This window comes from Dreissena polymorpha, chromosome 15, assembly GCF_020536995.1.
Source record: "Dreissena polymorpha isolate Duluth1 chromosome 15, UMN_Dpol_1.0, whole genome shotgun sequence".
In the NCBI taxonomy this organism is placed as follows: domain Eukaryota; kingdom Metazoa; phylum Mollusca; class Bivalvia; order Myida; family Dreissenidae; genus Dreissena; species Dreissena polymorpha.
The window spans coordinates 11,516,742-11,537,799 of NC_068369.1; the positions used below are offsets into that span (position 1 = coordinate 11,516,742).

General features: G+C 34.3%; 2 protein-coding genes across 3 annotated transcripts in view; one reads left to right on the forward strand and one right to left on the reverse strand.

The window, feature by feature from the left end:
* The window catches only part of LOC127859987 (pterin-4-alpha-carbinolamine dehydratase-like), a 65,607-nt gene that overhangs the window by 44,039 nt on the left and 510 nt on the right, over positions 1-21,058 (reverse strand). The window lies entirely within an intron of this gene.
* LOC127859977 (collagen alpha-1(XIV) chain-like) overlaps positions 1-21,058 on the forward strand; it is a 69,914-nt gene that overhangs the window by 4,367 nt on the left and 44,489 nt on the right. The window lies entirely within an intron of this gene.

The window sequence follows — 21,058 nt, forward strand, 5'->3', positions numbered from 1 at the left end:
GTATTTGTTGTAGAAAGAGGGCTGATTCGTACTTAAATTGAACAGCCCTTAAGGATACACATGTATTTAAACTTTGAAGCTGTGTACTTGTATGGTATATTTTGTTGGTTAAATCCTAGTATATAAATATGTGCGACAATGCATGCGTATTTCTATTTAACTACATTAAATACTAGTGTGATACATTTCGTGTATAATCATATTCTACAAAAGTCAGTGTCAGTTGTTTTTGGAAAGTATTTGTTCTGTTAATATAAAGGCGATTAAAAAGAGAACGGCCACCGGAAAAACTTTGCGAAACCGAAATTTCGCAAACTTAAGTACCCTTTTTCTTAAAGATTTGCTACTTTGAGACATAGTATGCGATAAAAGTCTTATCGTTGATTAATAATTGGTTATTTTCACTCAAAAAACGCGTTTTCTTCACTATGAAATTTATAAGCAAAGTTGGGGTTCCCATGGGATTTTTGCATTTTCCCATGGGATTTTCGATTTTCCCATGGGATTTTTTCTCCCATGGGATTTTTTTTCTCCCATAATTTGCAAATGGGAGAAAAATCCCATGGGATTTTGAACATTTTAAAAAACGTGTTTTATTTGCGTTTGCAAGTATTTTAACGTTATTTAAGGACTGTATATTGGTTTTATGCCAATTATATATAAAAATATTTAGTAATAAAAAAATCCCATTTTAAAATGGGAGAAAAAAATCCCATGGGATTTTTTTCTTATTTTGAGAGATTTATTCATGAAACTTTCAGAAACATCATATTTTATGAAATGATGAACAACTACGATATTTTAATGCGTTTAGTCGTGTTTAAAAAAAAACAAAAACTCCATGGGATTTTTAAATCCCATGGGATTTTTAAATCCCATGGGATTTTTTCTCCCATGGGATTTTTTTCCAATGGGATTTTTCAGTTTCGTAAGCCGAATAAGTTTCTTAATGCGAAAAACAACAATAAAGGAAATAATAATTATAATTTTGAATAATAAATTGAATAATATAAATAACATGAATATTTTTAAAATGAGTTACAATTAAAGGTTTATGCTAGTAGAACTTATCATTTCTTGTTCGAGCAGATGGTTGAGTCCAATTGGTGAGTATGCCAGCTTAGAACCAGTATAAATGCATCGCAGACAGACAACGCTGTCATACTGTACACACCGCTGAGTAACAATCTTTATTGCATTTCATTTTGCAACAGAAAATGAACTCCGTAGTATAATTGATCTTATATATGCCCTCTGCTTTTGAAAGCGTGCAACACATTAACATAACAATAAGTCCATGCCAAAAACTATGTGCAAATTCCATTCAAAGCTATATACACATTATAAAGGTCAGATGACCCGCGTCATGCGAAAATGGGTCTTATGTCATATGCGGCCGAAGTTGGTCCATCCTAGCTTGTCCAACCGCGCAGTCTGGTCAGGTACTACGCTGACTGATATATAAAGTCAAGCCATTATTCGTGGTCTCATATCCTAACTCGGTAGCTCCTGTGCGAAACTTTCACCGGAAACGACGGCACCGAGACGGGCGCTCGAACTTTGCGGATGCGCGTTATATGTTATATATAATAGCGCGATGTGTTTTTTCTTGCCTCAAATTAGTAAGCCAAATCAGCGTTTTATTGTGTTCTTTGCTTCTACTATTAACAAGAACTTCAACTGATACGAACATGAATTTTATTTTAATATGTTTATTTAATGCTCGGAAAACTCATTGTATATTTAGACTACTACTTATAAAACAAAGTCGGGTTTTCGGCATAAAAATTGTTATTCCAAACCAAATTTTACGCACTTTACTGTACAAAATACCGTTAGGGCCACTGTGGTTACTCATTAAAATCCAGAGGGCGAGAATGCGAGAACGCGAAAGTACGATGACGACAGTGCGACAATACGATGGCGACAATGCGTTCGTACGATTGCGAAAACGCGCTAGTACGATGACGACAATGCGACAGTGCGACAATACAATGGCGGCAGTGCGATAGTACGGGGGCGACAATGCGATAGTCATATCGTACTGTCGCCGTGGTATCATCGCAATGTCGCCATCGTTCTATCGCATTGTCGCCATCGTATTGTCGCACTGTCGCCATCTCATTTTCGAATTGCCGCCATCATACTATCGCGTTATCGCATTGGCACCATCGTACTATCGCACTGTCGGCTATCGCCATCGTATTGTCGCACTGTCGTCATCGTATTTTCGCACTGTCGTCATCGTATTATCGCACTATAGAACTGTAGTATTGTCGCCATCGTACTATCTCACTGTCGCCATCGTATTGTCGCACTGTCGTCATCGCACTGTCTGATTGTCGTCATCGTATTATCGCGTTCTCGCATTGTCGCCATCGTACTATCGCATTGTCGCCATCGTATTGTCACCCTGTCATCATCGTATTGTCACATTGTCGCCATCGTACTATCGCGTTCTCGCGTTCTCGCCCTCTGGATTGTAATGTGTAACCACGATGGCACTAACGGTATTCAGTAATACTGCTAAAGCACAGTATGATTAGGTCACTCCGAATGCTCAAATCTCTATGTCTATTTTAGTAACAACACATGTCTATGGAAGGATATTTAGGTAAAAGTTACATCATTCGTGGTGAATATTTACATTATGACCGATGCTTATTCTAATTTGCTTTATGACAATTCCAACATGCTTGTTGTCTATTCGTTTATACTTGATGATTGCTGCAACATTACATCATTCATGAATAATATTTACATTGTGCGTGATGTTTATTCTAACATGCTTCATGACAGTTCCAACATGCTTGTTCTCTATCGGTTATACTTGATGATTGTTTCAACATGCTTGGTGACTATCCAATGTTTGTGTGTTCATTATTCCTGAAACCAGTCATAATCGGTTTTGCCACTAAGCGTCATTAACAACGGCAGTTAGCAACAGGCAGTAAGCAGAATGCAAGTTACTAAATTATGACATCAGGTGGCGCGCGTTTATTTTCCGTATGTTGAATAAATTACTTTTCGGAAAAAAAAGCGAAAACATCCGAATCATTTTGACTAGTAAACTGAATAAGCTGAATTAGTTCCCTTCGTTATATAATCTCCATTAACTAAATACGTTCATTATTGCCATGAAGACCAGTAAGTTTACACAATGAATTGACTGCCGTGAATGTTTTTGATATTTGTAAGATGCAATTGGCACTCAAGAAATTATACATGTATTTTATTCAGAACATAACGGGGCTGATGTGTTGGAATTGTGGCCCTTCCCTAGTCCAAATAATTACAGTAGACGTAATCTACCGATGTGCATTGCATATCGACCTCATATTTATAAAGTAGCCCAAACCCCCATTGCCACAAACCTGTGCGTGAAACTTTCAGATTTCTCTAGTCTGTTTACCATGCTATAATTACAATTTCTATAAACACATATTTATCATTTTATGACTATATAATGTCTGTGGTATACAGAGAAACCTGAAAGTTACAAGTACTCGTGTCTAGTACTGTACAACTATTGTACTCCTCGTTGAGAAAACAACTACTTCATCTACATGTATTAAAATATCATAAAACATAATTTTCAATCAAGTTGGAAAAAATCAATAAATAAATGTCATATAAACAGGTTTGTCATGAACGTTGACGTCGCTCTTGGTTACCAGAAAAATTCCCACGCACGGATTTCAACCGTCATTGTTTACAATCAATTAAGTGCATAAGTACTTGAATTTGTATAGTGTTTTTTAAAAGTGTCCAGCTACAGGTGGTTAGCGTGTGGCTATAATACTAGTTAGTGAAAACATATTTTGGAATGATAAGTAATCATATTATAACGAAAAATCAACTTTTCTTAAAAATAATAAGTTAAATATATATTCAACAAGGTATCCAACTCGAAATCATCCGAAAACGGGATGCATCGTTTTAAACAGCCATTACTTCATCAATTTTGCAGCGATTTTCACAATCTTGGTCTTATTCAACGCAGAAATAAATTTCCTTTCTGGAAATGTATATGTCTTGCAATATTTTTACAAATACTGGGTCAACTTTTAAAAAATAACACGATACACAACTCGCGTGACCCAGCTGTGATCGATCAGACAGTATTCATGACTGAAATCTTCACGGGGAAATGGGCATTTTCCCTGCAAAGTTCACGAACCTCGATACCATAATTCAATAAAACGTATGAAAAAAAAACATTCTTACCGTGCTTGCCGTAGAATTATGCATCAAAACTAACTGTCCAGCGCATTTTCAAACCTTTGTTTACATACATTTCAACCAACTGACATTTTAAACACAAGGGTGATTTCATTGCTCCAATGCGGAGTTGTGTCCTTACAACTGGAGATTTCATTCATAAATACGGTCTGATCGATAACAACTGGGTCAAGCGAATTATGTATAGCTTTATTTCTTAAAATTTGACCCAGCATGTGTAGAAATATAACAATATATATACATTTCCTAAAAGGAAATTCATTTCTGCGTTGAATAAGACCGGGTCATGAAAATCGCTGCAAAATTAATTTAGTAATGGCTGCTCAAAACGATGCACCCCGTTTTCGGATGATTTCGAGTTGGATACCTTGTTATATATAAAACGGTAGTGATTTTTTTTTATATAGAAAATTTGATTTTTCGTTTTAATATGATTATTTATCATTCAAAAAGATGTTTTCACTAATTATTATCATAGCCACACGCTAACCACCTGTGTGTCCAGCACGTGTGCCGGGAGAACAGGGCTTAATGTATTTTTTGTTAAGCTCTATAATATTTATATCCAATCTGTATGAAATAATGTCGGTGAACATTATTCCGGTGTTAATTTTTGAAAATATTGAGGCATTCGTTAATTATGGATCTAAAACGGAACATTAATCCGCAAAAAAACACCGGGCATATTGCATATTAGATCGGACACATGAAATTATTTCGAAAGAAAGCAATAAGAGTTTCAATTCTACAAGAGTAAGTCTCGCTGTGCACGATTACGCTCTTACTGCTCGTATATATTTGACTCTTGGCAAATACCTAGTGTTTTATTTTGCTTAATCTAAATTGTGTCATGCATCTATATGTACTTAAAGCAGCATGACCAACAGCTCTTTCATATGTGAAAGAGATTGACACGAAATACCTACCCATCTATAATAAAGTTTATATGTGCACTTCAATATTATAGTTTTAAAGCATTTTATGTGGTGCAATATAAAAGTACTCTAGTAAATTTGAAATTATGTAATCGATTTCCTCTCAACATACATGCAAAGTTCCAGATAACTTTTTCAGCAAAATCTTGGTTTACACTCTATAATAATCCAGCCTTAAAGTCTATTATTAATTCTTTTTTTTTTCATGTAAATATAATTTTTGGCACATCCGCATTTAGGTTTATAGTCTAAGAAGAGCTAATGACAATTGCCGGTTTACAGCAGACTTTTTGCGATAAAAGGACCAGATAATGGAAAACGTTCGGCTTTTCGACTGTTGTAAAGATGGTCTGTTATTCATAATAACGTTAAAGTGCTGTTGATTTCATAATTGTAATGAGGGCCTAGACGAGTGGGAACTCATTGATAAAATGTTTACATTATATGCATTGATATTGAGTTTTACGCATGATCACACATTTTGAATTCTTATTTTATTTTTCCAATGTGTAACCGTACGCACAGAATTTAAGTCTACTTTTTTACTAAATTTAATTCAATTTTTTACGACTTTAAGCGTCTTATCTGGAGCTCTGCATACATGCATTAGTAGCATATATTGAAATATATCCATAGACTTTCTTTGGTTATTGAAGGTAAATTACTGTACAAAAATTATGGTTAGTCATTAACCAAAAAAAAGTTAAGTCTACAAACACGCGGTTAATTTCGGTTCAGTAGCAAATATCTTACAAAGGTGCGCAACTTCTCCTATAACATAAAATTTCCGTTATACGCCGTAAATTTCCGTAGTCCTCCGTAGCATTTCGGAATGACTGTCAATTGACATCATTGTATCATGCATGATAGTATGTTGCTTTGTGCTTGGGTGAAACTCACATCTTACCATCGCGTTAATTTATTAAACGCATTAATATTTGATTTCATTATGCACTGCGCCTATTGCACAAGTCTCTCTGCACAAACCAACATACACATATGCAGCATGCAATTAACGAACAAGAATGTTGCATCTGTACACATGCATGATACCATTAAGCAGAATGTAAATAGACATTGGACATCAGGCAAGATGTAAGTGTCATCAAGCATGAAAAGGTGTCTACATATTAATTGAAAGTACCATCAAGAATCATGACACAGTCACAAAGAAGGATGTAATTTTTACCTAAATACCCTTCCATATTTGTCGGCACTGTGTGTTTGCTTAATTTCACTGAAGAACGTCTACTGGTAAATCTTACAAAAAAAGTGATAAATAAGACTGAGTAGCAATTTTTTCGGCGTTGCTGTTTAACGTCAAATTTGGCCTTTCAACGAACTTCTTAAAAGCCCATTGAATTTTAATGAAGAAGTTTCCCGCTTGTAGGTCCGAATGAATTAAATCAAATTTTGCAATTGGCAATTTGATAGAAATCCCCATAAAACATTGCACATAGCTTTCTGAAATAAACAGGCCACATTGAACGCATTCACGATATCCAACAGCTCTCTTTGCAAAGACCTATCTAGTGTTTCTTGGCCGTGTAAGATCTATAATTAGAACATCGTCACCTAAACATCTACTAATAGAAGAGCATATTTTGGGGAAACAAATTCAATAAGAGTATAAAACGTCCACGATCAATAATGTGTAGTTTGTTAAAGATATCACGGCAGTAAAAACATAGCACTTTAAAGAGACCACAATCTGGTACATTTGGTCAATTGTTGCGTCCGTGGCGGACAATACATTTTTAAAAAGAAAGCGTACAAAAAAGCAAACACAAAGTTCTTCGTAAGCTTGTTTTAATCTTAAAAACACATAATCGACAGTCATTCCAGTCAAATACAATACTAACAGTCAGCACTCTAGAGATCAAAAGTGCGGATATAAATATTTAATTCAGGGATATCAAGTGTATCAAGTTCGAATTCCGGAAAAAATAGCCGGTAGTCTGGGGCATTAGGTCCCTTACAGGGATAAAAGGTAAATCCCCGCCCGAGCCGTAGCTAACTGATTTATTGTAGTCTTTCTAGTTGCAATTTCTGGTGAGTACAATGCGGAATATTACGGATATTTGCAACATGTCGAAGATTTTCGGAAAGTAGCGAAGAGGTTTTCTTCAGTTAATATTCATGTCCGTGCCGGCCGCTAACTTATCAGAATCAATAAAAAAGAACCAGGAAAAATCGGTACCGATCGCAAATTTCCGGAATTCCGATAAAGCTTCAACATAATTTGTTCTCAAATGATCGCGTACTCGAACGAATCTGTCCCTACGCCTCAAACTCCCTTTAAATCTCATCGGACGTACATTGATCTCAAAATCTATCCTTGACGACTCAAATCATATTTCCTGAATAGTTTGGCCTATTGACGTCCCTGTAATTATAACAATGGTCTTTTGGATAAACACCGCTAAGTTGTTGCAATATAATAACCGTTTAAAATAGTTACCGGTTTTCATTTAATAAAATGAGTAAGTCATATTCGAGATTTCAGCGATTGCCAATATTTTGCTTTTGTTTCTCATAAGCATATGGTGCTTGGTATCTGCTATTGACTCCTATGTAGATTGCAAATATTACATAACCCTTACAGCGGCCGAGCGCAGATATCTGCATTTGGCCGCTAAAAAGAAAAATCTTTGCGCATTAATTTAATTCAAATCTCATTATCATAATCAAAATCATCATCATCGTCGTCGTCGTCACTACTACCACCACCACCATCATCATCATCATCATCATCTTCTTCTTCTTCTTCTTCTTCTTCCTCCTCCTCCTCATCATCATCATTAACAACAACAGCAACACCAACTTAACATCATCATCAAACAACAATAAACATCGGTAGCATACAATGTGCTTCATCAACCATACATAATTATATGCGTTAAAACACCATAATAGAACAGCATGAATAAAGCTGTCTATTACTCTTTTATATTTCCTATACCAATATTTTTTTTTCGTTAATTGAAGGACTAGTTGAAATCTTCTATAAAAGCCCTCCCCCCCCCCCCCCCAAAAAAAAAAAAAATAAATAAAATAAAACATAATAATAATAACCCTAGCAAACAACAATAAACATAGGTTAGTTAGTATACACTGTGCTTTAGCAACCATGCATAATGAATGTTTATGACTTCGGACCGTTGTGATCAAATTTAAAAAAGCAAGATGGTATGTATGCGGCACACAACACATAGATAATTATAGTTTTATACCTTAAACGTAGTTCATCAAAATAAAGATAAGTTATTATCTATGTAATACTTAAATTAGGTTTATAACGTATGCATATTTGTCTAAAACTTGTGAAATGTGATTCGTAAGCCGACGACAACATTATCATTCGGACCCTTCTCCCCACCTAACAATCGAGATTAAACACCTGTGGAGATCCCGATCTTATCAATGAATAAACCGGTTCAATGATGTCAAGTCAAATAAAACATACCATTACTATCCAAATAAATATCTATCAAAAAATGTAAATTGATATACCTACTTAACTAAAACTAAACTTAAACGATTAGCAAGAAAAATATATAAAGAAGAAGCAGGCAAAGTAGACAAATTAATTGTAACATATGTTTTCTCAGTCTCCCACTGTTGAACAATATAAATAGTATTTATCGCCACCCCAAAAGGGATCTTTATCACACGTTTGGCTCAACTAATATATAACAGGACAAACTGTCAACAAATACCTTGTTAATGTTTTATACATAACTCCAATCAAAGGTCAACTTCCAAGGAAACTGCGGCATGTTAAAACTGTTGATTATGACAAAATGTTGTTTAGTACAAATCAGTACAATAGCGTCTGTTATGTGGCCTATACTAATCCAGTTAAATAAAACTTTAATCGCAGAAAAGTTTAGATTCTTTACACCTTTAAAGGGGCCTTTTCACAGATTTTGGCATTTTTTTTAACTTATTCATTAAATGCTTTATATTGATAAATGGAAACATTGGATCATAAAAGCTCCAGTAAAAAATCAAGAAAAAAAAAAAAAAAGGAAATGTACATTGCCCGGAGCAGGGTTCGAACCAGTGACCCCTGGAGTCCTGGCAGAGTCCTGTAGTATAAAGGCTTATGCCTACTGAGCTATTCCGCCGAGTACACATTCTCGACGTATTTTATACCTTATATAAGCAATCTTCGTAGTTTCACAAAATTTAACGACAAAAACAGAACTCTCCAAATTATTCAATCGTTTCGCGTTGCAACGCTGTATAATTTTTAGGTTTTAAAATCGTCAAAAGATGCATATAATGGCTATATTAGAGCATGGTTAATGTTCAGTATTACTGTTTCCTCACAAATATCATAACTAAAACGAAAACTTACGAATCTGAAACAACTTTTTTCAATTTTGTCAATTTACCAAAGCGTGAAAAGATCCCTTTAAGAAAATATATATAACAGTTCTTTCCTGTTTTAACAAAATGATACATTTAAAAATAAATTATGAAGCATCGCTAGCAATATTAGAAAGAGAAGTAGAAGGAGAATTATTATCAATAGTAGCAGTAGCAGCAGCAGCAGCAGTAGCAGCAGTAGCAGTAGCAGAATCAGTAGCAGTAGCAGTAGCAGTAGCAGTAGCAGCAGCAGCAGCAGTAGCACTAGCAGTAGCAGTAGAAGTAGCAGTATCAGTAGCCGTATCAGTAGCAGTAACAGTAGCAGCAGCAACATCAGCAGAAGCAGCAGCAGCAGCAGTAGCAGTAGCACTATCAGAAGCAACAGCAGCAGCGGCAGTGGCAGCGGCAGTGGCAGTGGCAGTAGCAGTGGCAGTAGCAGTGGCAGTAGCAGTGGCAGTAGCAGTAGCACTATCAGTAGCAGCAGCAGCAGCACTGGCAGCGGCAGTGGCAGCGGCAGAGGCAGTGGCAGCGGCAGCGGCAGTGGCAGCGGCAGTGGCAGCCGCCTGGCAGTGGCAGCGGCAGCGGCAGCAGTAGCAGTAGCAGTAGCAGTAAGAGTAGCCGAAGCAGTAGCAGTAGCGGCTTTTTGCTTTTTTGTTTTAGAAGTGTTTGTCGTATAAGAAGAACGCAAGGAAGACAAATTAATTGTAACATGTGTTATCTTAGTCTCCGTTGTAGTAGTATTTGTTGTATCTACACAGCCATTTTTCAGTCACCTGAGAGACATGTTTTTATAAGAGATTTAATTGTGGACCAATACATCGTGTATTAATATCAGTGTACACACTGGGACACCACATGGGGCGAGGATTAACAGATAAACTAGGCCTTCAATTAATTATGCGCCTAGAGGCAAACAATACTATAACTTACTGATAATTTTAGGATTGGGATGTGTTTGTATCTTATTTGAAATTAGCTAGCTTAATTCAAAAACTAATTATAGCCTCAATATTATCACAAGAACATCATCACATATTCATTGTGCAATATATAATCATATCACCATCACAATATGCCAGAGCGTTAGTATTTATTGTGCATACATATCCTACAGCAACATTTACAAAACTTATTACAAACCAACCGCTCAAGCTTTAATTAAGATTGATTTTAATTTATATTATGACATACATTAAAGATCACTGTCAATTAATTAAAAAATAGCTTGATGCTTCGTACTCAGCGATTTAAATAAAAGAAACGTTGCGTACACAATAATTGGGGTTAATAAAAAAAGTCTGCAATTAAAATAATCAAATTTAAATAATACAAGATTTAGTTTCAAATTGTCGCTCAAAAAATGTATCAGTTATATCAGTTACTAGGGAATCGATTTGTTTAATCTCCGCAATCCAATAATAATTATGGTGTTTGTATGACAAATTAATAGCTCTTCGTCATTGAATGTATGATACTCATAAAAATATTGAAACAATAACCACAACAACAACAACATATGTGATTATGTATATATATTCTTCAGATACTCTGTGTCATACTTTCAAAATTATCCTCATAAGATTCATAATAATAAAATAAACACTATTGCAATCTTAGTAAAAACCAACTTAGCCGTTATGCTAATGATTTTATGTTCAGTATGCGTGTACATTTCAATATTATATAACAACAAGTGTTCACAAATACCTATGTTTAATAAATATTAAAAACATGAGAACCAATGAAGGTATTTCATTTTAATAGACTAGTTTTACCGTGTGTGTACATTCATATAAAATCTTTTGAAAATCACACTTGAGATAATGTCTTTAGGTTTTGCTATTTCTAATCGATTTAAACACCATAAAACCACCGTATTTTCTCTTACATTCTAAATTTTCTTACATTTCCTTTTTAAGCCAAAATATTTATGTTTTCATGATTCTAAATTTTCGGACATACGGATTTTCGTACAGTCAGTTAAACAGCGCTATTTTATCAGATGTTGACCCTGTTTTTGCTTATCTGATGACCCTGCGGTCATGCATTCTTACAACCGGATTAAAGTAATAAAACAGAATCATGCCTAAGGGCAATCGACCATTACATTTGCGTACTTGGGTAAATTACCTTGTAAACCTCTAATAAGCAATGGTTCCTTCCAACAGCGTTTGAAATGATATCGTATTAAGAAAGCCAAACGTTTATTGTTTTTACTTTTTATATATTATTTCAGTTGATTGCAAAGCTGTTAAGTTGCATTTTTAAAGTAAAGAACGAAGGGAACAACACAATAAAATTATGTACACTGATGTATTATTTCTACTTCTATTAAATAATTGACAAACAAACATAACACACTTGTCTCTAAATATTTTTCGTATTTAAATTTTCCAACACGAAAAACAATATCTTTAAGTGAACGGAAACTTATAATTATTACGGCATATAGTAAAAGCAGAGTTGTCTGAACCATAAGTAAAATAAAAAATAAAAAATGACACAGCTTATTTTTCCCTCAAGTGTTAATGATAATATGGATAAACAATTAAAAATACATAAAGTCAATTGTGTTGATTACTCGTTATTGAAATATTGCAATGCCAATTATAAGACATCTGATTAAAAACAAAATGTATGGTGGAATACCTAATCTGGAAATACAAACTAATGATACTATTAATGCAACAACAACAATCACATCTTTTCAAGCGCAATCAGAAAACTGCTACAGCTTTGTATTAACAAACATAAATATGTTTGTGCTTATAGATTTTGATAAACTTCAAATCTTTAAGCGTGCTATGAATTGAATATAATTTATATTTAAAAGTTTTGCTACTCTGTTGATAACTAGCAACAGCAAAAAGGAAGATACCATTTTTATCATCTAATTTTATTTATATTTCATTGTTTATTTGTTTATGATCACAAGGATTGTTTGGATAACAGAGTGTGTCTAGATATACCGGTACCCTTAAAAATATTTTTATGAATTGCAATTAAGCGTAGAAATTAAACAGGCCCTAATACAGACACCATTTTTATCGGAATGCGATTATAGTTTCAATAGCAACTCGTAACGCTTTTAGCGACAAATTGACTTGGTCAAATACTGCATCTTAAACGGATAAATAAAATTGAAACCATTTATTTTCAATATTATCAACATTATTATTTAGTTATTAATACATTAAGCAGCAAACTCTATTAATCAAAAAGATTTGATATAACATCCGAATTCACTGCAAAAATGAGCTGAGCGATAGGTTTTACGGTTGTTGAAATTGTTCATGATGAGAATGACGATGACGACGATGATGACGATGACGACAACGAGGAGGAGAACAACGACGATAACAATGACGATGATGATGATGATGATGACACTGATGATGATGATCACGACGATGACGACCATAACGATGTTGTTGGTGATAGTGACGATAATGCTGCTGCTGTTGCTGATGACGATGCTGCTGCTGATGATGCGGTGGAGGCGGAAAAGCAGGACGAGGACGAGGGCGACGACGACGACGACGACGACGACGACGACGACGACCGACGACGACGATGATGATGATGATGATGATGATGATGATGATGATGATGATGATGATGATGATGATGATGATGATGATGATGATGATGATGACGATGATGATGACGATGATGATGATGATGATGATGATGATGATGATGATGATGATGATGATGATGACGAGATGATGATGATGATGATGATGATGATGATGATGATGATGATGATGATGATAATGATGATGATGATAATGATGAGATGATGATTATGTTGATGATGATGATCATGATAACGTTGATAACGATGATGTTGATGAAAATAACGATACTGTAAGTAGTAAATTAACTCATTAATTGTTATTATAATACACAAGCACATGCTAATGGATCTGTATCCGCAAGGCGGTCAAATGAAAACTCACTTGGTATAAATATGAAAAATTGAATCAAAATATCATTGATTAGCTTGTTCGCATTGCATATGCTTATCATTGTGCACAGGCTATCTTATTTGACGTGCATTAAGCCTCGTTTTCCATGAAAGCAGCCAATATGTGCATATTTTAATGATAAACACTAGACTGGCCAATGGCGTTTACAAGCTGGTATATACATTCACTGCTAGAGCAGAATCATTTGTCGTCTGCTGCAGACAGGCAGTGGTAATCGTTCCTAGCAGAGTGAGTTGTGGTTCTTGCCGTACTTAAGTCTTCTAAGCACCTACTGATTTGCATTTATTACCCATTCTCTTGAAACGCCGACTAATAAAGTGCGATAAAACCGCCTTTAAGCACTTGGCACATTAACAAATAAGAACATTCCACACCTAACCGAGAACCGACGGTCTTTAATCGCGAAACTATTACCAGAAATTGAATACCGCCAGAAACAACAATGAGCTCACTTCGATTAAATATAAATACACTATATTCATTGCGTCCTACTCAATCAAACATATCAACCGAAAATACCAGCGAATACAGTATTATATATGACATCGATCTTATATATCGCCTCAGACATGCGAGAGCGCCACGATGAGTGAAGAGTGTGTGTATGAGAGTTTGTTTACAGGTCCTACTAGCCTCTTCACGAGATTTGTGTAGCCCGACCTGAATGATGAATGAAATGGATGTAGTAACAGTTATATGAACACGATATATCCGTACCAATATCCATGTGAGCATATACTAATAATAATTATTTTTTAAATCGCCATAAGCTTGAAAATAAACGTAAATAGATACAACAAAGACCAATTCGGAGACTTTAAATTTTTTTAATTACCTCCCCTGCAATAGAAAATATATATGGAGACTCGCATTCTATGGAATATTTAAATCTCAATATATCTTTCTCCGAAATTTTTTTCTGGTAAAAATCATCTTAAATTTAGCTGTATATTCGTATGTAATTAATTAAACAAGAGTTATAAAAAGGCATTGCAAAAAATATCGCGTTTTACTTGAATAAGTTACCTCCCTTAAGCCTATCGGAATATCAAAAATACGTATATAAACAAAACGCGTTCCTTGCATAAGTGATAATAAAGCGCGTGCCCGTGCCACTCGTCCTCCAAATACTTACTAAATATAGTACAACGTATCTACAATCATTGCGACTAACTCATACCTCAGTAAATAAGTAACCAGGATAAATATACGTTTAGGTAATTAAGATATAAAACATACATATAAAAATTTACATGTTCCCTGTCTGCCGAACCCGATCCATGGACTATAGCCACAAGAGGTTTCTATGTACCTATGTAGCCGGATTGCGCCCTCAGAGCGCCCAACACCGACACAGATCACGCTACTCTCCGGTCAAACACAATACTGCATAGGACTGCTGCCTTTGTCACCATATTATCAGAATCATTAAAGTGCAAAATGGAAACTTTCAACTGTCCTTTCACTTCATACATAGCCATTGGCGATCTTCAATGATCGCTTATTTCCGAGAGATGCATTTTATTTTTTTCAAACTTCGAATTTTGATATATGTTTAACTTATTCATTTAGATTACATTATTTTCACTATAAATATTGACTTTGATCCAATTATCATCTGAAAAATACGATTTCGCGATTTCTTCAAAGATCGAGCGAGCCTTTTTACCTGTTTACTTATATATATCTAATTTAAGGTTACACAGATGTAAAGTTGTCGTGGCCGAGTGGGTAAGGCGATAAAATTGAAATCGTTTGGGATTTTCCCGCGCAGGTTCGATTCCTGCCGACATCGCATACTTTTTGCGACGCGTTTTATTTCTTTCTAACGTAATTTGATTTAATATAGCACATAAGCTATGTTTATTGTTAAATATGTTGAAAATTGTATGCACATCCTTCAATTTTAAAATTAAAACAACGTTATGGCTAAATTGATTAATTTACTGCTGAAAATACGAATGATGCATGTTGCATTTTTATTTTTATTTCAAAAAGTAAACGGTAAATCTGTCTTTTTTTTGGTATTTTTGCTGTATATAGTGTTTCTATAAAAACTTAATTTAAAATATAACTTAAATGATACTATTTTGAATTTTATGACACTTTGTTTTAACCGACCCAATTTTTACTTGGGCTGAAATCACTTACATTTCATGGCGCTATTCCATAGATTAAAATTGTAAAAAATAAATGTCTGTAAAAGAATACTTATTTCATCTTGTTTAAACTTTAAACGCCTTTACTGCATCTGTACACACCAACTGCATGCCCATATTTGGAATTTGAATGAATTATGGAACTTTTATATACCCCAGGGGTGAAAATAAACTGGACAAAAGCCGAGCGTGAGGGTGGTTTTGAAAAAAATCGGTTTATTTTTTTTTAAGCATGGAAAGCTACCTACAAATTTGCATGTAGTTTAGTGAAATGATGCTGATTAGGAAAATAATTAATTAAATTATATTTGGATATGTGCCCATTAGAGGTGCGCAAGCTTAAAAAGGTAGAATTACCGAAATTCCCGTTCTTACACATTGTAGCATGGATCGGGTATTGAACACGATACACGTGTATATTAGCACCCTACTGTAGTCCCGGCGGGGTTATCAACTGCACCAATACACCGGTAAGCAACCAGGGGAATATCATATGAAAAAAGAACTATCATGCATGTTTGTTTTGTTAAAGTGTGTCACAAATTTCCCTAACTGCCGATGTCGGCTATAATCTCGGTATAAACATGCAAAGAAATTAACATATATATAATGTTAATGCCGATATGTTTATTGGGACATTTTGTATGTCAAATGTTCATTATTTGCATTAAAATTAAGACGATTGTATTGAACACGATACACGTGTGTATTAGCACCCTACTGTAGTCCCGGCGGGGTTATCAACTGCACCAATACACCGGTAAGCAACCAGGGGAATATCATATGAAAAAAGAACTATCATGCATGTTTGATGTGTTAAAGTGTGTCACTAAATTTCCCTAACTGCCGATGTCGGCTATAATTTCGGTATAAACATGCACAGAAATTAACATATATATAATGTTATTGCCGGTATGTTATTGGACATTTTGTATGTCAAATGTTCATTATTTGTATTCAAATTAAGACGATGCTTATTTGCCAGAAAGCGTTTATTTCAAATTCAAAACAAGCAATAATCATACATAATACCAAAATATAAAACTAACAAAATGACAACACTCTCGCTTAACGCAACGTTCAGAAGCACGCGCACTTAACAAAATTATTGCAACTAATGCAAGCTGTAATTAATATGTGACTACTTGCTATACAACCAGTATCATGCGAAAATTGATCTTATTTAATTGTGGTTCCCTCTTTGAATTTATGTTGCCTGTCGACTTTTAGAATAATGTGTCAGTAAGAAATGTATTGCTTGCTCTACAACCAGCATCATGCGAAAATGGATCTTATTTAATTGTAAATCCCTCTTTGAACTTAAGTTGTCAGTCGACTTTTAGAATAATGTGTCAGTAATAAATGTTTTTCTTCAGTTTCACATGTTTTTTAAGAAAATTTAGTGAAAGATGCAAATGTGTCTTATTTATTTTTTCTGTGTCTTCAATGTATCTTATTTATATGTGACTGCGTGCTTATTTTTTTTTCAAGAAATGAAAGATGCAAATGTGTCTTATTTTAATTTTATCCATGTCTTAAATGTGGCTTATTTATATAAGATAAAATGATTACTGCCAGGTCATGCAAAAAAGGATCTAATTTCTTAATATCCACATTCACGCTTTGTTCTTTATTAGCACCGTCTTTAATTAGGCTATCTATTTAAAGTACAGATTACTGTGAACTTAATAATTGGTGCAACGGTGATGTTGATCCATTATCGTTGTTAATTTAAAATGTAGACAACAAGTTAGCAATTAATGAAATCAGTTATTTTGGAAGTAAATCTAATTGTTTTCTGTACAGTAGCCAGGTGGATGTGTATTGAGCGGATAAGATAGGGATCACCACAACAAGTTTCTAATACACAGTATAGACTTCCCCTATTATTATTAATTACCTGATTGGAAATAAATAAAGTGTTAAAGATCATTTCATGTGAAAAGCAGGATTTCTGACATAATTTCAATCGTTTTGCTTTTATACACAATTCATGGAACAATGAATATATTGGCGCGATGGAACACAATTTATAAATCAAGCTGACAGTATAGTATCATTTGTTAATTATGTGTAATTTAATTCGCATCTCTCCCTTAACTCGTTCAATGACACGTGAACTTATATCATTATAAAACATCACGTGAATCATTAATATTTTTTTTAATTATGAAAACATATATGTTCTACATGGTTTTGTTTAGTTTTTTTCTCAACCAGAGAGACATTATAAACATTGTTATATATAAAGCGCTTTACTTTTCTACATTACATAAAGATATATCGATTTTTTGTTAAGTGTACGTGCTTGACATATTTATAAAAAGGCAGTGTTTATTTTTGTAATAAAATCGAAAATTGACATTTAATTTGATGCAATCCACATTGTTTAGCGGCCAAGCGCAGTATTCCGCTCTCGCGGCCGATGGTGTATTGCAATATATACAATGAAAAGCTGGGTTTCTGACATAATTTCAATCGTTTTGTTGACGCGGAAGTGCTTTTTGGTGGCCAAAAATACTATTGTTCCCTTTATTTAAACCTAAATCAGTATTTTTTTACACTTGAAGGTTTGTACAGCGGGGATTTCGGTACCGGCGCGGGTTTATGTGCTTGTTAAGAATTATCGAAAATCCCCGCTAAGAGGCAACATATTATCCTGATTTATGCTTTGATTAAACATTGATAACTAAATTGCAAAAGTGTATAGCATATTGTAAATAAGGTAGTACGATATCATTTGTTTCATCAGATTTGTTTGGAAAATACTTTCTGAAGACTTATTATTACTATGTCATGTTATATTTACATATCTTTTGTGTAACCATTGTTTTAAATGTACATTTTAACCTTTTTACATTCGTTTACCCACATTTTTCACATTAATAACTATTTAATAATGGAAAAAATATTCTGATAAGAGTGTTTAAATGATTAAACACTAATATGATTGTGTACAATCAACATTAAATGCAAAGCCAAAACCCAAACATAATGACATATAGACCCTTAAAGGCGTAATATGGGGGATTGGCGTAAACATGGGTGATTTCGGCTCTGGGCGTACGAATGTAGCAGTACCGAAATCCCCCGCTAATTATTTTCCAAAAGAAGTAACCGAATGGGAGATAATACATGTCACTGGTTGCTAATGAAAAAAAACAAATAATAATTTTGTTGACACTTGAAGGTTTGTACAGCAGGATTTCGGTACCGGCGCGCGTTTAAGTTCTAGTGTAGAATTACCGAAATCCCCACTGAGAGGCAACTTAATGCTGTCAAGAGTGCTTAATAATTAAATTAATATCAATTTTTTGCACCTTAACATTCATGTGAAGTCAAAAACCATTCATACCGATGACCTATTGACCCTTTAAGGCGTAAATATGGGGATTTCGGTACTAGGCGGGCGAATGTAGAATTACCGAAATCCCCTTTTCAATCATCGCACATTAGTGTAACATAAATTTTAAACACAATTTATGTAGGGAAACTCATATGAATCCGCGTAATGTGAAAATGATTATTATGCTATAATTCGACCACGAAACTTGACGTGACTTAATACCGGACATTATGGAATGGAGCTACGCTTGCCGTATTTGACATAAGACCCATTTTCGCAAATTATCTTATCAATGCTTATATGAATTTGATTGCTATAATCTTATGCGTATTCGACACGGAATTATTGGTCAAGGTTTTTCATTTTGTCAATATTTATCATAGCAGGGGACATTGCTGACATCAATATGGATACTGTTTTCATTTTCTGTCGAGAAATGATATGACTTATATCAAGATTATTTTATAGTACGGTAGCGTTCTCTTTCACAATTGAGATTTATTTGTACAGGTAAAATTGCTCTTATACTCACCATTCGGACTCGACGATCGGCTCGAATAAAAATGTTAGTCGCTTAAAAGTACAAATTCATCATATTGAGCACGATTTATTATTATATTATTATTATTATTATTATTATTATTATATTATTTATATTATTATTATTATTATAATTATTATATATAGCTTTTAGAAACTTATACCTTAAAAAAAATCCCATTGGAAAAAAAAATCCATGGGAAAAAAAACATGGGACAAAAAAATCCCATGGGACAAAAAAATCCCATGGGATTTTTTTATTATTTAAAACACGATATAACGCGTTGAAATCGCGAGAAATGCTCATCATTTGTTAAAAGGTAGTGTTTCTGAAGGTTACATGAATAAATCTCTAAAAATCAAAAAAAAATCCCATGGGATTTTTTTTCCCATAAAAAAATGGGATTTTTTTCTATCAAAGTAAATTGAACGAAAATAAGCACAAATGCTTTAACAATGCTTAAAATCGATAACTAAGCACAAACGAACGTGTTTTATGTTTTTGAAAATCCCTGGGATTTTTTCTCCCATAAAAAAAGCTGGAGAAAAACCCATGGGAGAAACCAAAATTCCCATGGGATAATGAAAAATCCCATGGGATATTACAAAAATCCATGGGAACCCCAACTTTGCAAATAAAGTTCATAGTGAAGAAAAACGCATTTAACAAGCAAAAATAACCAATTATTAATCACAAGTTAGACTTTATCTTATACTTTATCACAAATAAGCAAACCTTCAAGAAAAAGGGTACTTAAGTTTGCGAAATTTCGGTTTCGCAAAGTTTTTCCGGTGGCCGTAGAGAATTACATTGAGTGTCATGTTATCATCAACACAAACACTTGATTTCGATACAATGATATAGCGCGTTGGTTTTAAAATAGTATGGCGTGCTTGCGCATAATGCCTTCTTGGCGATTGCCATATAGGGTTAACTATTCATCTATGCAAATTATGTGTGGATATGTTTCCCTGGTGAACATAATTCGGAAAGTGTTAATGATCCTGTTATATTTCAAGTTCACCAGATATTATGAATAAGATAATGGATAATCACTAATCGGTCTTGTGTTTTAGATTTGATTTTTTCTTAAACTCATCGTTCAAGGTTGAATTCCCCACTAGAAGCGAGACTCAATTCGATTGTGACATGAGGCAAGGTTTGCGTTGTGTTAGGCGCTTCACGTCCATCAACACAAAACAATAAGATCGGCACTGAAATGGACGTTTTTGTATGATGTACTGTCCCTAGCCTCGAAAAAAAATCACAAAATAACAAACAAGATACAACAAAAACAACAGTAAACACACAACGAAAAAAAAAAACTGTGGCGATTGTCATATAGAAAAGACTCAGGGCTGAAAGAAAACGTTCGCCACGCAATGAGTACAAAAATATATATTTGTCCAACGGTGTGCGGTACACACGTTTAAAACTAGGGCCCATTATTTGCAGCTCTGACCTGCTTC